Below are 17,863 nucleotides of genomic sequence, written 5' to 3' on the forward strand. Positions count from 1 at the left end.
AGGACATCAATTTCATTTCAGTACAGCATCGCACGACTGCGCAATTTTCCATTAATGCAATGCCGAAATTGCAAAAAACGGCCAGGTCATTATGGGGGCAAATCCTTCCAGTCCAGAACTGGTTAAAAAAACCATTACAGGAGCAATGTCATTATAAAGGTTCATGCACACAGAGATTTTATAGGTATTTTTTATGCCTACCGTAATTTCTCGTTTTGTTATTCAGAGCATTTATTTAACTTCGGGTATTTGTATATATCCGAATCTCCAAATTCCAAATACAGGATACATCATATAATACATTGTATTACATACAGGATATATCATATAATACATTGTATTACAAACAAGATACATCATATAATACATTGTATTACATACAGGATACATCATATAATACATTGTATTACATACAGGATATATCATATAATACATTGTATTACAAACAAGATACATCATATAATACATTGTATTACATACAGGATATATCATATAATACATTGTATTACATACAAGATACATCATATAATACATTGTATTACATACAGGATATATCATATAATACATTGTATTACATACAGGATATATCATATAATACATTGTATTACATACAGGATATATCATATAATACATTGTATTACATACGAGATACATCATATAATACATTGTATTACATACAGGACATATCATATAATACATTGTATTACATACAGGACATATCATATAATACATTGTATTACATACAGGATACATCATATAATACATTGTATTACATACAGGATACATCATATAATACATTGTATTACATACAGGATATATCATATAATACATTGTATTACATACAGGATACATCATATAATACATTGTATTACATACAGGACATATCATATAATACATTGTATTACATACAGGATACATCATATAATACATTGTATTACATACAGGATATATCATATAATACATTGTATTACATACAAGATATATCATATAATACATTGTATTACATACAGGATACATCATATAATACATTGCATTACATATGAGATACATCATATAATACATTGTATTACATACAGGATATATCATATAATACATTGCATTACATATGAGATACATCATATAATACATTGTACTACATACAGGATATATCATATAATACATTGTATTACATATGACAGTGGTTCTTAACCTTGTTGGAGGTACTGAACCCCACCAGTTTCCATAGCTCAGGGGTTAGAGCACTGGTCTTGTAAACCAGGGATCGCGAGTTCAAATCTCGCTGGGGCCTCCCTGCAAGTGTTGGCGACTGTATCTCAAAAAACAAAACCATTAAGAACAGAGAACAAAACCATTAAAACATGGGGTGTCAGGAGGGCACACACTGGGGTGGGGGGGTTGAGAGGGCATACCATGGGGTGTCAGGAGGGAACACACTGGGGGGAGGTGTTGGGAGGGCATACTATGGGGTATCAGGAGGGCACACACTGGGGGGGGGGGGGTCTGGGAGGACATACCATGGGGTGTCAGGAGGGAACGCACTGGGGGGAGGTGTTGGGAGGGCATACCATGGGGTATCAGGAGGGCACACACTGGGGGGGGGGTCTGGGAGGACATACCATGGGGTGTCAGGAGGGAACGCACTGGGGGGAGGTGTTGGGAGGGCATACCATGGGGTATCAGGAGGGCACACACTGGGGGGGGTTGGGAGGACATAGCATGGGGTGTCAAGAGGGAACACACTTTGGGGAGGTGTTTGGAGGGCATACCATGGGGTGTTAGGAGGGCACACATTGGGGGGAGGTGTTGGGAGAGCATTCCATGGGGTATCAGGAGGGCACACACCAGGGGGTATTCACAATGCTTTATTGAGCTAAATGAAAAGGACATGCATTTCCATCTGTCAGCTAACAGCACCTCTATGCTAAGCTGCAGTAACTCAGCAGACGTAGCATAGAGGTGCTTGTAAACTAATCCACCATGTACAGCTAGCTGAGCCTACCTCCAGGAACATTCACTCGGCTCCCTCTGCTCAGCTGCTCACACTTCCCTCTTCCAGGCGGGCGCGATCTCCGTGGTCAGGTACATCCCCATCCCGCCCACTCAAGCAGCAAGCAGCCTGCAGGAGATAGGCTGGAAACCTGCTGGGGGAGGTACAGGGGGCGGAGTGTCAAGTGTCTATGTGTAATGGCTGTGAGTTGTCCCGACCGCAGCTCTGATTTCCCGGGGTGCGCTCGGCCTCACAATCAGTAATATTTTCTCGGGGGGAGCAATTGCCCCTTTGTCCCCCCCCCCCCCCCGCGCCGAACCCCGGAGACTGACTCACCGAACCCCTGGGGTTCGATCGAACCCAGGTTAAGAACCACTGACATATGAGATACATCATATAATACATTGCATTACATATGAGATACATCATATAATACATTGTATTACATATGAGATACATCATATAATACATTGTATTACATATGAGATACATCATATAATACATTGTATTACATACAGGATACATCATATAATACATTGTATTACATATGAGATACATCATATAATACATTGTATTACATACAGGATATATCATATAATACATTGTATTACATACAGGATACATCATATAATACATTGTATTACATACAAGATACATCATATAATACATTGTATTACATACAGGATACATCATATAATACATTGTATTACATATGAGATACATCATATAATATTGAAAATCAAAGTCATCTCTATGATGTGTGGCGGGCGGACTCGGTGAAGGTCGGATGAGTGTTGCCAACCAACATGGCGGACAAGGCAGATGAGGCTTCCAAAGAGAAGGAACATCGCGGGGAGTCTATCACCCCAAAAGAATAGGAGACACACGCTGGCTTATACAGAGGGAAGAAAGTGGGAATGATTTCATCCATCCACGGTGTTAAGGAAGCATCCTCATGATCAGAATATTTAGAGGCTTGATTGTCTCTTACATCTGGTAAGAGGCTTGCATTTATTTATCACCCGGGTGACCGTGCACGTGTGCAGGTGGAATTAGAACACTGGTTTTTTCATATTAGAATATCATTATCAGGCACTTACCTTCTTTCCGCCAGGTAAGGAGGCATTTCACCCGGTGGAGGGAACACTACATCATCACCTTGATTTTTAATTGGATTCTCTTCACCATTTTTCACATTTTGGATCACAATATCCAATGGACTTTATTTCAATGTTTTATTTGTATAGTCACATTGAGTGTTATTTGTAAATTTTGTTTGTTCATTTACACACACTCACCCATCACTGTGATTCCGATTGGGTTTTTTTCCCCATTTTTGTTATATATTGTTCAATATATGATTTTTCACATATAAGAAAAGCGCACCATCACCTTTAAACAATACACATCATATAATACATTGTATTACATACAGGATACATCATATAATACATTGTATTACATACAGGATACATCATATAATACATTGTATTACATACAGGACATATCATATAATACATTGTACTACATACAGGATACATCATATAATACATTGTATTACATACAGGATACATCATATAATACATTGTATTACATACAGGATACATCATATAATACATTGTACTACATACAGGATACATCATATAATACATTGTATTACATACAGGATATATCATATAATACATTGTATTACATACAGGATATATCATATAATATATTGTATTACATACAGGATACATCATATAATACATTGTATTACATACAGGATATATCATATAATACATTGTATTACATACAGGATATATCATATAATACATTGTATTACATACAGGATACATCATATAATACATTGTATTACATACAGGATACATCATATAATACATTGTATTACATACAGGACATATCATATAATACATTGTATTACATACAGGATATATCATATAATACATTGTATTACATACAGGATATATCATATAATACATTGTATTACATACAGGATACATCATATAATACATTGTATTACATACAGGATATATCATATAATACATTGTATTACATACAGGATATATCATATAATACATTGTATTACATACAGGATACATCATATAATACATTGTATTACATACAGGATATATCATATAATACATTGTATTACATACAGGAGATATCATATAATACATTGTATTACATACAGGATACATCATATAATACATTGTATTACATACAGGAGATATCATATAATACAATGTATTACATACAGGATATATCATATAATACATTGTACTACATACAGGATACATCATATAATACATTGTACTACATACAGGATACATCATATAATACATTGTATTACATACAGGAGATATCATATAATACATTGTACTACATACAGGATATATCATATAATACATTGTACTACATACAGGATATATCATATAATACATTGTATTACATACAGGACATATCATATAATACATTGTATTACATACAGGATACATCATATAATACATTCTCCTCACTAGAGCAGAGGATGTAAACAAAAAAAGTGTTAAAAATAATAATAATAATAATATTAACAAAGATAAAAAAGCTATATCAGGGTTTGGTCTAGGTCAGTGCCAGGATTAGGGATAGGGTCAAAGGTCAGGCTCAGTATTAATGTCAGGTCAAAGGTCAGGGCCAGTGTATTTTAGGTAGGAGTAATGGAAAATCCTTTTTTTTTTAAACTTAGTATCAGTTTTAGTGTCAGTGTGTTTTAGGTAGGATTAAAAAAAAAAAAAGCGCTATTGTTTCCTTGCCCTACTATGGGTACAAATAACATATACATATGTTGTATTGCTGTGATCATCAAGAGTAGAAGAATTTATTTTGGGTTGTGCTTTGGCGGTAGGTCATAATAATAGCAAGAAATTTGCAGCTATTTTTTTTTTTTTTTAATCAGGAAGTAAAAGTTTATTGAACCTTCATAAACACAATACTTGAAAGAAAACAAAACAACGGAAAATTCCTATCATACTTACCGTAATTTTCCTTTCCTGGTGGTCTCCATGGCAGCCTACGTGTGGGTTAACCCCGCCTCCTCTCCAATGGTATAGGACCCCCCTCTATAAATTTCAGCTTGCAGGCACAGCCAGTGTTCCATATCTTAGCCGAATCCAAGACCAGAGGGTGGGAACTCCGGCTGCCATGGAGACCACCAGGAAAGGAAAATTACGGTAAGTATGATAGGAATTTTCCGTTTTCCTGGCAGTCTCCATGGCAGCCTACGTGTGGGAAATAACTAGCCCAAACCACACGGGTGGGAATGTTTCAAATCAAATTTTACTTCAAATTATTAGCAGACAAAACAGTCAAGCCAAAATTAACTGAAGATAAGGAGGCTGGCTCCACACAATAATGTGTCATGAACGTATTTACAGAAGACCATGAAGCTGCTCTGCAGACTACTTCTGGTGCAACATGATGTGAAGCCGCCCAGGACGTTGAGATGCTTCTCGTCGAGTGGGCTGTCACCGCCTCCGGAGGAGCCAAACCCTCTACACAGTAAGCTCGCTGAATGGCAGACACAATCCAGGCCGCAATGGACCTTGACGAGGCCCGTTTCCCTCTATTCTTGCCTGAGAAAAGGACGAAGAGATTATCCGATTGTCTGAAAGAAGACGTTGACTGGAGATATTCCATAAGAGTTTTCCCTACATCCAAGGGATGAGGTTCATTATCCTCTGAAGAACGAAAGGTAGGAAGTACAATCTCCTGGTTCTCATGAAAAACCGATGATACCTTCGGATTGGAATTGAGCATCGGAATTAGGACTACTCGGTCCGGGAAAAACGTGAGAAAAGGTTCTTTATAACCAAGAGAACTGATCTCAGAAACTCTTTTAGCTGAAGTGATTGCTACTAAAAAGGCTGTTTTAATGGTAAGATCTTTAATGGAGTCCGACAAACTAGATCTTGAAAGGACGTTAAGGACAAGGGGAAGGTCCCATTTTGGGAACCTTGGCTTCCTCTGAGGTCTGAGTCTGACCGCACCTTTGAAGAATTGTTGTATGAGTATATGCTTGGCCCAGGAGAACCCTGAGAACACCGATAAGGCTGATATTTGCACCCTGAGAGTCCCAACTGATAGGGACTTATCCAGACCTGCTTGAAGGAACTTCAGGACTTCTTGAACTCCGAAATTCAGGGAATGATTTCCCTCCGGGTACGTGAATTCCAAGAATCTAGACCAGACTCTACAGTAAACTCTGTTCGTGCTAGGTCTCCTAGAGTTCATTAAAGTAGGGATTGCCCCAGGAGGGCATCCGAGTGACTCCAACCTCTCCCTCTCAAGAACCAGACCGTTAACCTGAGCAAGGCGGGGCAGGGGTGTAATGTTGTTCCCTGCGAGAGAAGGTCTGGTTTGATGGGCAGGGGAATCGGGCTCCGATAGCTGAGTTGCAGGAGAAGTGGGAACCAGGGCCTGTTCGGCCAGTGAGGGGCTACCATGACGATCTCCACATCTTCCGCTTGGAGTCTCTGAAGAAATCTGAGGATGATGGGAAATGGGGGAAAAGCATATGCCCTGCTGAATTCCCATCTGTCGGTCAGAGCATCCGTTCCGCATGCTTGGTGACACTTGCTGCGTGTGAAGTACCGGACTAGCTTGTGGTTGCATGGAGATGCAAACAGGTCTACTTCTGGTGAGACCCCTAGGGACAGAATCCACTTGAATGAGTCTATGTGGAGAGACCACTCGTTGTGATTCAACTGAACTCTGGAAAGGAAATCTGCCTGAACATTCTGTGGCCCCGGAATGTAGGCCGCCGAGATGTTGGACAGATGGGCTTGGGCCCATGTCATGATTGGGTCTACTTCTTGAAGAAGGGAGAGACTCCTGGTACCGCCCTGTCTTTTCACATAAGCCACTGCCGTGGTGTTGTCCATTCGAAGAAGTACGGATTTGCCTTCTATTAGATGATGGAAAGCTTGAAGAGCTAGAAAAGCCGCACGAAGCTCCAGGACGTTGGAAACCGGGGAGTGGGCTTGCGGGGGCCATTTCCCTTGAGCCACCTCTGTCATGCAATGGGCTCCCCAGCCAGAGTTGCTGGCGTCGGTTGTAATGATGACCCATGTGATGGGGACTAGAGAATGGCAATTGAGCAGGTTCTTGCGTTGGAGCCACCAAAATAAGCTGCTCCTCATGCTGTGGGAAATAAAGATATGCTGATCGTGATCTTCCGGATTCCACTGCCGAAGGAAGCCCCTCTGAAAGGGCCGCATTCGCCACAGTGCCCACTTGACCATAGGGGCCGTCGAGACCATTGTGCCGATGATCTTGAGACACTGGGATGCCGTCAGAAAAGAGGATGAGAGGGCTGGAAGGATCCTCTCCCGAACCACCGGGATTTTCTCTAGAGGCAGAGAAAGTGTATTCTGAACGGTGTTGAATTGAGCCCCTAGATAGACCAGATGTTGAGAGGGCTCCAGATGACTTTTTTGAAGATTCAACAACCACCCGAACTCCATGAGAGTTGTAGTGACCAGGTCCCTGTGGAACAAAAGTTGATCCCGGTCTTGTGACAACAGTAGAAGATCGTCCAAGTAGTGATGTAGACGTACACCCTTTGTTCTGATTAGAGCCACCACAGCTAGAAGGACCTTGGAAAACACCCTTGGGGATGTGGACAGGCCAAAAGGAAGGCAGATGAACTGGAAGTGTTGATGTTCTACCGCGAAACGAAGGTACTTGTGGAAGTTTAGTGCTATAGGCACATGGAAATACGCGTCTTTGAGATCTATTGACACTAGCCAGTCTCCTGGAAGTACTGCTTTCTGGATAGTAGATAAGGTTTCCATTTTGAACTTTTCGTTCTTGATGAACCTGTTGAGATAGGTGAGATCTATCACAGGGCGCCAGGATCCATTCTTCTTCTGTACTAGAAAGAGGGGCGAGTACACGCCTTGGAATCTTTCCTGCACGGGCACCGGAATTATTGCGCCCTGAGCTACCAAAGTGCTTACATAGTCGAGCAAAACGTTTCTTTTCTCGTCCTGAGAAGGCAAGCGAGTGGGAATAAATCTGGACACGGGATCTGTTGAGAAAGTCCATGTGTGTCCTGTGGACACTGTCCTGATGGTCCAGAAGTCTGAGATTGAGGCCGCCCAGACACGCTGAAAGTGGAGCAGGCGTGCCCCCACCTGGCATGTCTGAACGGGCCCAATCTCAAAAGGACTTCGAGGTTTCTTGACCGGAAGGTGCTGAGCCTCTGACCGGCTTACGAGAGGATGCTTGGCTGCTCTTCCAATTTCTCCTGTAATCTCGCCCAGGCCTATATGAGCGGGCATCCTTTGATCGCTCTGCAAACTGCTTTCTTGGTTGCTGCTTCTTAGGGCCAAAGAGGCGCCTATCTTGGGGAAGGAGACCTGACTTTCCACCCGTCACTTTAGTAATTGCATTATCCAATTTGTTTCCAAATAAAGAGGAACCTTCAAAAGGGATTTTGCACCAAGCCTGTTTAGAGGCTGGGTCTGCCAGCCAGGGACGCAACCACAGGGCCCGTTTGGCTGTGACAGAAGCCAACATGGATCTGGATAAGAGACGTAACACATCAATGGATGCTTCTCCAAGAAACACAGAAGCTAACTTCAGTTCCTGAACAGGAGAGTTCTCTACTGCATCTTCAGACACACTTCTTAATTTTAGTTCAACATCAGAAACCCAGGTTTCCATGGCCTTAGACATGGCTGCTAGTGCTAGCACAGGTTTACAAGCCGCACCGGCTGTGACATAAATTCTTTTTAAATCCAAGTCCATCTTCCTATCCAGAGGGTCTTTAAAGGACACCGCATTATCCAGCGGGAGTGTAACGTGTTTAGCCAGTCTGGAAACTGCAGCATCAACCAGAGGAGCTGATTCCAGGTGACTGACTTCTTCCGATTTAAAAGGATACAACTTGGACAGTTTGGAGGATAAGGAGGTCTTGCTGTCCCCTTTACTCCACTCTTCTAGGATGACATCCTTCAATTCTGACAGGAGCGGAAAGTTTAGCCGCTCTTTCCCCAAATGTTTGAAAAACCTTCTCTGTTTTACTTGTGGGGTACTGGGATCTTCCCATTTCAGAGCCTCTTTGACTGCTCTTATGAGAGGTGCAACAAGGGCAAAATCAAAACCCCCAACTGCACCTTCCTCTTCTTCCGAATCGCTCTCTGAGGATTTCCCGGAAGTGAAGCTTGGCTGAGAGGGACCTTGCTCTTCAGGAGCATCAGCAGGAGAGCTGGGAGTAGCAGATCCAGGTGTGGGACTAGCATTCCACTCCTTCATGGATTGTTGGACAATCCGTTTCACCAGGGATTCCAATCTCTGATCTTCAGACTCTCTTTCACCAGCTGCACGAGCGAAACAGGGCTCGCAAAGGGACTTGTCCTCCGGGACATGCGCCCCACAACCCCAACAGGCTCTCTGGGCCGTATGGCTACTGTGGCGGTGTGTGCGGTGTCTGGAGGAGGAATGTGAGCGTCTCCTCTCATGTCTGCTCCCTGATGGAGACTCACGGCGTCTTGACCTTGAAGATGATTCTCTTCGTGGCCTGACAGGGTCTCTTTCTTGACCAGACCTGGAGGAGCTGGGAGAAAGAGAAATCCAGGGAGACACAGGATTTAGCCATGAATCATGAGCCAGCATCCCTCCCTTCATATCCCTCTAAATGTACCAGCACTCACCTGTTGTGAGAGGGCTGGCCACAAGAGGGCGGTGAAGCAGGATCCATGTTTCAGGCAAAACCACAAACTCACTAGGAAGTAGAGCATACAGGGATCACTACAAAGCAATAAGGAACATTCAGGTGTTGTCCTAATATGCATCCAACCGCTCTCCCCCCCCCCCCCTGCATACCACAAAAAGGTATGCAGCATCCGGTCCCCACATACCTGGTAAACAAACGGACAAGGTACCGGGAAGACGTCGCTATGCCCACAGTGCATTCCCAAATGCTCTGGAGCTGACAGGCATTTAAATTTTCGCGCCAGGATGACGTCAGCGATGGCCGGCCGTGATCGCAAGTGCGCATGCGCGGACCAGGCCTCGCTTCCGATCGCGGCGAAGTGCGCATGCGCAGGCAGCGAGCGGAGCTCCATTACCACACAGCGCATGCGTCCGCCGGACTGAGCGGAGGGGAAGCAGGAAGGAGATGGCTGGAACGCACGGAGCGTTCCAGCCGCCATTGGGCCACCAGGGATAGCAAAGAAAGATAGTTTGGAGACAAACAAACATAACAAAAACACTGCCATGGAGGAGACAAATCTTCAGACCCTGTCAGGATATCCGTCGGCCATCCGAAGCACCGCACAGTTATCAGCCAAAGGGGATTTTGAAATGTCACTCACCCGCCCGTGGCTGGGCCCTGGACATAGACACCGACTTTTCATTCCGAGGTAAGCCGACCAAATTCCAACAGGAAATAATCCAAATAGTTGGTCCTTGGAGGAGGACAAAAAAGGAACACTGGCTGTGCCTGCAAGCTGAAATTTATAGAGGGGGGTCCTATACCATTGGAGAGGAGGCGGGGTTAACCCACACGTAGGCTGCCATGGAGACTGCCAGGAAATACAATTTTCAGTGTACAGTATACAGCCAGTAGCCATGAGAAAGCAGCGGCACAATAAGTGGTGTAAAGTACAGGGCCGCTGTTAGAAATCACGGGGCCCCGTACAGCCTACCTAAGCGGGCCACCCGACCCGCCCACCTCAGCGGGCCCCACCACGACCCCGCCCACCTCAGTGGGCCCCACCCTGACCCCACCCACCTCAACAAAATGCAGCCTTGGTCCTCAAGTGATATTTATTTTTCTCCTGCCTGTTATAAATTTGATTAGACTAGTGTTCAAAGACACCTGAGATCATCCCTTTTTAATGAGAATGCTGCCGCTGACTTTAAGGCATACTGTAGATTTTCTTTAAAGCATAGGTTGACCCTGACCACCCGATTTTGTGTGGAACATGTAACATGTTCCAAATCCTGCAGCCGCCTCTCCCCCCGCCATTGTAGTTCTCAAAGAACTACAATGGTGCTGTGGAGCACCGTGGTATTTCTTTGATTTTTTCCTGTCCGTGTATCTGCAAGCCCATACGGGATGTACAGGTACACAGATATACTGACGATCTGAAGAAGACCTACATGGCACCAGGGATCTGCTGATTGCTGGTGCAATGCTTTACAGGCTCCAAAAGAAAAAAAAATAAATGCACATTTTTTTAACTGCAAAAAAATGTGCATTTATTATTTTTTTTAAAAGGTGAACTTATCCTTGAAGCCTTAAAGTACATCTATGATGCCTTTAAATCAGCTGAAGCATGCAATTATAATTATTTAAAATCTTTATGAGCTATTTCACACTAGCATTGCTCTTTGAAGAGTGATCTGCATTCAGATCTCTCTTCAGAGAGCATTTGGCTGGTGGGAGGAGGCATTGTATCACCTCTTCAGCACCTGTTAACCACTTCAAAATCCTGATAACAGTTGAATAGGATACTGGCCAGTAGGCAACATGGTGGGTGGTCCAATGGGGACAATTTTTGCTGCGCAAAAAGCTTTGCAGTTGTGACATATGTACTTTCCATCCCGCTACCTTTCCAGCATAAGGGCTCTTTGAAACATCTGCTTAGCAAGGGATTCCCTGCTGAACTGGAGCTTCTTGGCATAGATGGCAGTGTTAAAACATCTGTGCCAGTTCAGTCTATGCCCACGTATACCACACAGTGGATAGGGGTGGACTTGTGATGGCTCTATGGATGGACAGATGTAAATGGAAATGTGTCCATTTACATCAGGCTATGTTTAATCTGTCATGCTTAGGTCTGGAAAAATATACAAGGGTGAAGTCCTTTTCCATTTTTTTTTTTCGGAAACTGGACATATCCAGAGGTAGGTGGATGTAAACAGACAGCAGTCCTTGTCTGACAGATTAAACATAGCCTGATGTAAATGGACACATTTCCATATACATCTGTCCATCCATAGAGCCATCACAAGTCCACCCCTATCCACTGTGTGGTGTATGTGGATTTCTGTAGACCTACATAGAGGTATGCACAAAAAAATTGACTGGTGGATCTAAGTGGAAAGCTTGGGCAAATATTTCTTATGGGGAGTTGTTGGAGGGGTCTTAAAAACACAGCTCAGCCATTTACTGCCCTCCAAACAGAAATGTAAGCAAGCATCTCATGGTTATGATTACCATCATTATAATGATCAGAGCACAGCAGCTGCTCTGTTCCTCTGTCACAGTGTCACTGTTGGTTGCTGATTCTGTTATGGCTGTACTGTCTTACAATCTGTAACACAGTACAGCCATAAAGTTAACAAAATCAGCACCCAACAGCAATGTGACACTGACAGAGCAGCTGCTGTGATCTGATCGTCATAATGATGGTAAGCACACAGTGGAGAGTTGGGGAGTGTACCTTCCTTCCTTGGTAGTCAGTGTCAGTGTGTGAGGCTGTGCACCTCCCCCAGCCATCGGATTAAGCCTGCAGTGCCCTCTCAGCCTCCAGCCCACCTCACAACAGTCTCTTCCTCTGTCCGTGGAACTTACTGAGGGAGCAGTGTAGAAAAATATCACTCCGCCAGTGAAAACCTAGGCAGTGGATGGCCGTGACCGGAACTATATGGCAGCACATAAGCTTGTCTGCCTGCGCCCCGAAAAAGGAAAAGAAGTCCCTCCTCTTCTCAGTGCTGACATCTCCTGGGCCCCTAATGTTAACCCTAGGGGGCCCAGGAAATTACCCTCAACAAAAAAACAAACAAATTGAAGAAGGTATGGTTTATAAAAAAACTTTTTATTTATTTAGGAGAAACAACTGTAAAGCTGCCCGGGCCCCCCTGCTGGACTGATAGAGCCTGGGCCCGGTACAACAGGGCTGGTTGTACTGCCCTATCAGCGGCCCTGGTAAAGTACATACAATAAATCAGCTGACATGAAAGAAATATCTAAAGGGGGTATAAGCCTCAAGAATTACCAGCTCAGGATTTAAACAGTTTTAACCACTTGCCGACCGCCCGAAGTACATATACTGCGGCGGTCAGCCCCGGCCAGGCAAAGTAACATACCGGTACGTCACTAGCCTGTTACTGGCTTGTGAGCCAACAGCGGGCGAGCGCGCCCCCCCCCCCCCGGCTCGTTCCCTAACAAGTCAGTGCGTGTGACCGGCGGACCCGATGTCCGCCGGTCACTCGCGATCATTCGCGGGAAGGGAGGAAGGCAGGCGGCTAATGTAAACAAGCCTCCTGTCATTCTCCCCTGTGTAAAAATGGAGATCAGACGGTTCTACTATGTAGGACCGTTGATCTCTGTTTTTACAATAGTAGCCATGTCCAATCACAGTTAGAAACACGCCCCTAGGACACACTTAACCCCTCCCTCTCCAATACAGTTAACCCCTTCCCTGCCAGTGTCATTTTTACAGTAACAGTGCATATGTATAGCACTGATTACTGCAGTAATGTCACTGGTACCCCCAAAAGTGTCAAAAATGTCAGTCAAGGGTCCGATCTGTCCACCGTAATGTCGCAGTCCCGCAAAAAAAAAAATTGCAGATCGCCGCCATTACTCGTTAAAAAAAAAAACACCAAAAATGACAAAAATCTTTCCCTTTGTTATTAAACGCGATAACTTTTGCGCAAACCAATCAAAATACGCTTTTTGCGATTTTTTTTTTAACCAAACATATGTAGCATAAAACAAATTTGCCTAAAATGTTAAAAAATTTAGATTTTCACATTTTTTGGGGGGGAATTTCATATAAAAAAATGTGAAAAATATTGTTATTTTTGCAAAATTGACGCTCTTTTTTTGTTTATAGAGCATGATCAAAAAATCGCACAGGTGATCAAATACCACCAAAAGAAACCTCTGTTTGTGGGAAAAAAGGACGTCAAATTCGTTTAGGTACAGCGTCGCACGACCGCGCAATTGTCCGTTAAAGTCACGCAGTAAAAAATCGCAAAAAAAACCCTGGTCAGGAAGGGGGTAAAATCTTCCAGGGCTTAAGTGGTTAAGCTCAACTTCCGGGGAAGTACGTACTACCCCCAAGCAGCTTAGCGAATTACAATAATCTATGTAACACCAAATCCAGTGGAGCCAGGCCTGGGGAAGCCAAGCAGGATTCCCATAATTTTATACATTTTGCTGGGCATCAACGGTGGAGGTATATTAACTTATGAAGACTTCCCTACAGCACTTATCCACTTCTCTCTAGCTGAGGGAGTTTCCAGCTTCCAGTGTTGAAGAAGCAATTTTTCGAGCCTGAAATAACGCTTTGGATAATGCCTCAATCTGGTAGGAGGACAAATCACCATCTTTCAGAATCTCCAATATGCAAGGTTTCAAGTCTAACTATACAATGGTTTGAAAACTGTATGAAAGGTGTCCACCATTGAATCCCAGTAGCCATGCAATTTGGGACACTGACAAAGCATGTGAATGAGATCTCAGTAATCCCTCTTCCATGCAGCACATTTTTTTAAAAAGGATATTGTTTTTTTGCTTCTTGTGCCAGTTTTCCTTTGAAAATGAAAAAAAAAAAGAAAAAAAAATCAGGAGCTATCCATTACCATTTACCACTAACTGAAAGCCCAATTTTTCCTGAAAAGTAGTGTGATGATTTATAGTTTTGATTAGGAATGCACTGATCCGATATTCGGATCGGATATCGGCCCCGATACGGGCAAAATAGCTGGATCGTTAAAATTAACAGATCCACTGGCCGATCCGGTTTTGCTCTTTATAGCTTGTGAGGGAGCAGAGAACAGCTGTCAAAGAAAAAAAAAAGAGCCTCCTGCAAATGCCTTTCAACTCTCCCAGTTAAGTAAACAATGATTACAATGTATCTTTTCGTTCCATCTGCCGGAGGAGGGAAGTTTAATCTCTTAAAGGCTAAACCCATGACATTTTAGATCTTGAATGCACAATTGTTATAAGGTATCTGCCGATACCGATACAGATCCGGAAGTATTATTTTGTTATAAGCTCACAAAACAGTACTTCCGGATCGGACTCGGGATCGGCGATTTCACAAAGCAAAAGATTGGGATCGGGTTCGGGACCAAAAAAGTCGGATCGGTGCACCCCTAGTTTTGATAACATATGCCAGAATTGTTTAACCTTCATCATGATGGGGTTAAAGTGCCCCTTAACTTTTTTGTATGTGGACCAATCATCTGGAGAATTCAAGTAAACAGCTTCCTAGAAGCCAAAGGCATCAACAAATGCCATTGGCGCTTGGGGACAGGCAAGCAACCATGCTGCTTCATGGCTGTTGACTCAACTAATCCAAACAACAAATGTAGATGTGAAGCACCGGACTTATGCATCAATCAGGTGGCATTGGTTGGACTTGATGACCTTACCACGATAGCTCTACCATGAAGTGGGGGCACCCAAGGGACATTGGCCACTAAATTGAGAAATCCAAATTAATTTGACAAGTGAGCATCACAATAAATAATAATAAAATATTGAAATGGGCATAACTATTTACCACCGCCGCTCAGGGTCTGGCAAACAACCATGCTCTCTCATAGCTGTTGATTCAACCAATCCAAATAAAAGTAGATGTGAGGTGCTGGACCCATCTGTCAACCTGGTGGTATTGGCTGGACTTGATGACTTATGCCCCGTTCACACGCGTCGATAGTTGGCCCGTGAATTTTCGGCCAACGTCCGATCGGCCGATTTTCGGCTTGTTAGTATGATGCTTTCTACAACCGACTCCGACTTTTCCGTCGAATAAAATCTGGTGTGCATGCTATAAAATTTTTGTTGGCCGTCAACACAACGGCCGATTTTCGGTCAGTCAGTACAGATTTCGGCAGACAAAAATCTGATAAGCAAGACTGGGCATGCTCAGAGAAGAAAAAACACACTGAAAGTAAACCAGCACATGACATCACTTCTGAAGTTGATTTTTGTTGGCCGAGAAAATTTGTGTGCAGTCTAGGCACATACCAACCAACACAACAACACTGGACAAAACACGGCCGATCGGTCGGCCGATAATCGTTGCGTGTGTACGAGGCATAAGCCTTGACAGCTCTACCACAATGCAGGGGCTGATGGCCTCCCAAATTGAGAAGTCCAAGGGAAATTGACTAAAAGAGTTACAGATAGTCTACTTACAAGTCCATAATTATTTAACCACTGCCGCTTGGGGATTGGCAAGCAGCTATGCTTTCTTGTGCCTGTTGACTCAACCATTCAAAACAAAAGTAGATGTGAGGCTATGGACTCATCCATTCATCAGGTGGTATTGGTTGGACGTTATGACTTAACCTTGACAGCTCTACTACAACATAGGGGGTCCCCAAGAGACAATGGCCTCCCAAATAGAGAAATCCATACGAAAGTTATAAAAGAACATTCGACAATCGTCTTAGGAGTCCATAATCATTTACCCACTATGGCTTGGGGACTGGTGAGCAACAATGCTCTCTCTTGGTTGTCAACTCAAGTGAAATTGACAAAAGGAGCACCAGACAGTCTTCTTAGTACGACATGTCAGGCGACTTGGTCAGCCTGACAAGTCACGCACCGTCGCGGTCCATAGTGTAGTACAGGAACGGTTCTAATAGGAGCGGCACAAGTCGCTCCGACTTAGAAAAAGGGTCCTGTACTACTTCGGGGCGACCTGGAGCGACTTGCATAGACATTCATTATATGAAGTCCGTGCAAGTCGTGCCGAAGTCGCGGTGCACGCGACTTCACAGGTCGCCCCCGAAGTCGTGCCGATTCAGTGTGAACCGGCACTAAGAGTCCCTAATCATTTCATATTAATAACAATATAACAACAGGAAGAAAAAAGGCATCCAACACATTTCAGGGGCCAGCATTAGTAGTCGCTGGAGAAACTCATGCAGCTGCACTAGTATCAGGAATGTTCAATCCCTGACAATGATGAAGGGGGTTATTGGCCCCCAAAACATATCTGCCATATTTTATCACCCTGTTGTTATATTTTGGTCAACATTAAATAACTCTTAAGATGAGCATCTGGTGTTTTATTTGTCAGTTTTCAGAGAAAGGAAATACAATAAGACACGTGGCCACTCACTAAAACTAGAGGAAAGGCGGTTTAACCTTAAAATACGCAGGGGGTTCTTCACTGTCAGAGCAGTAAGGATGTGGAATTCTCTTCCGCAAACAGTCGTATCAGCAGGGAGCATGGATAGTTTTAAAAAACTATTAGATGGGCATCTTAAAGCCCACAACATACAGGGGTATACAATGTACAACATACAGGGGTATACAATGTACAAAATACAGGGGTATACAATGTACAACATACAGGGGTATACAATGTACAAAATACAGGGGTATACAATGTACAACATACAGGGGTATACAATGTACAACATACAGGGGTATACAATGTACAACATACAGGGGTATACAATGTAAAATCATACAGGGGTATACAATGTACAAAATACAGGGGTATACAATGTACAACATACAGGGGTATACAATGTACAACATACAAGGGTATACAATGTACAACATACAGGGGTATACAATGTACAACATACAAGGGTATACAATGTACAACATACAGGGGTATACAATGTACAACATACAGGGGTATACAATGTACAAAATACAGGGGTATACAATGTACAACATACAGGGGTATACAATGTACAACATACAGGGGTATACAATGTACAACATACAGGGGTATACAATGTACAACATACAGGGGTATACAATGTACAAAATACAGGGGTATACAATGTACAACATACAGGGGTATACAATGTACGGTTAACAGCAAACACGCACACACATCATAGGTTGAGCTGGATGGACTGATGTCTTTTTTCAGCCTCACAAACTATGTAACTATG

At 43.3% G+C, this 17,863-nt stretch overlaps 1 protein-coding gene across 1 annotated transcript in view; it reads left to right on the forward strand.

Annotated features, from left to right (window-relative positions):
- CD19 (CD19 molecule) overlaps positions 1-17,863 on the forward strand; it is an 85,437-nt gene that overhangs the window by 12,627 nt on the left and 54,947 nt on the right. The gene's annotated exons all lie outside the window — the stretch shown is intronic.

Source organism: Pelophylax lessonae, assembly GCF_965119305.1.
Source record: "Pelophylax lessonae genome assembly, chromosome: 6".
NCBI classification, from domain to species: domain Eukaryota; kingdom Metazoa; phylum Chordata; class Amphibia; order Anura; family Ranidae; genus Pelophylax; species Pelophylax lessonae.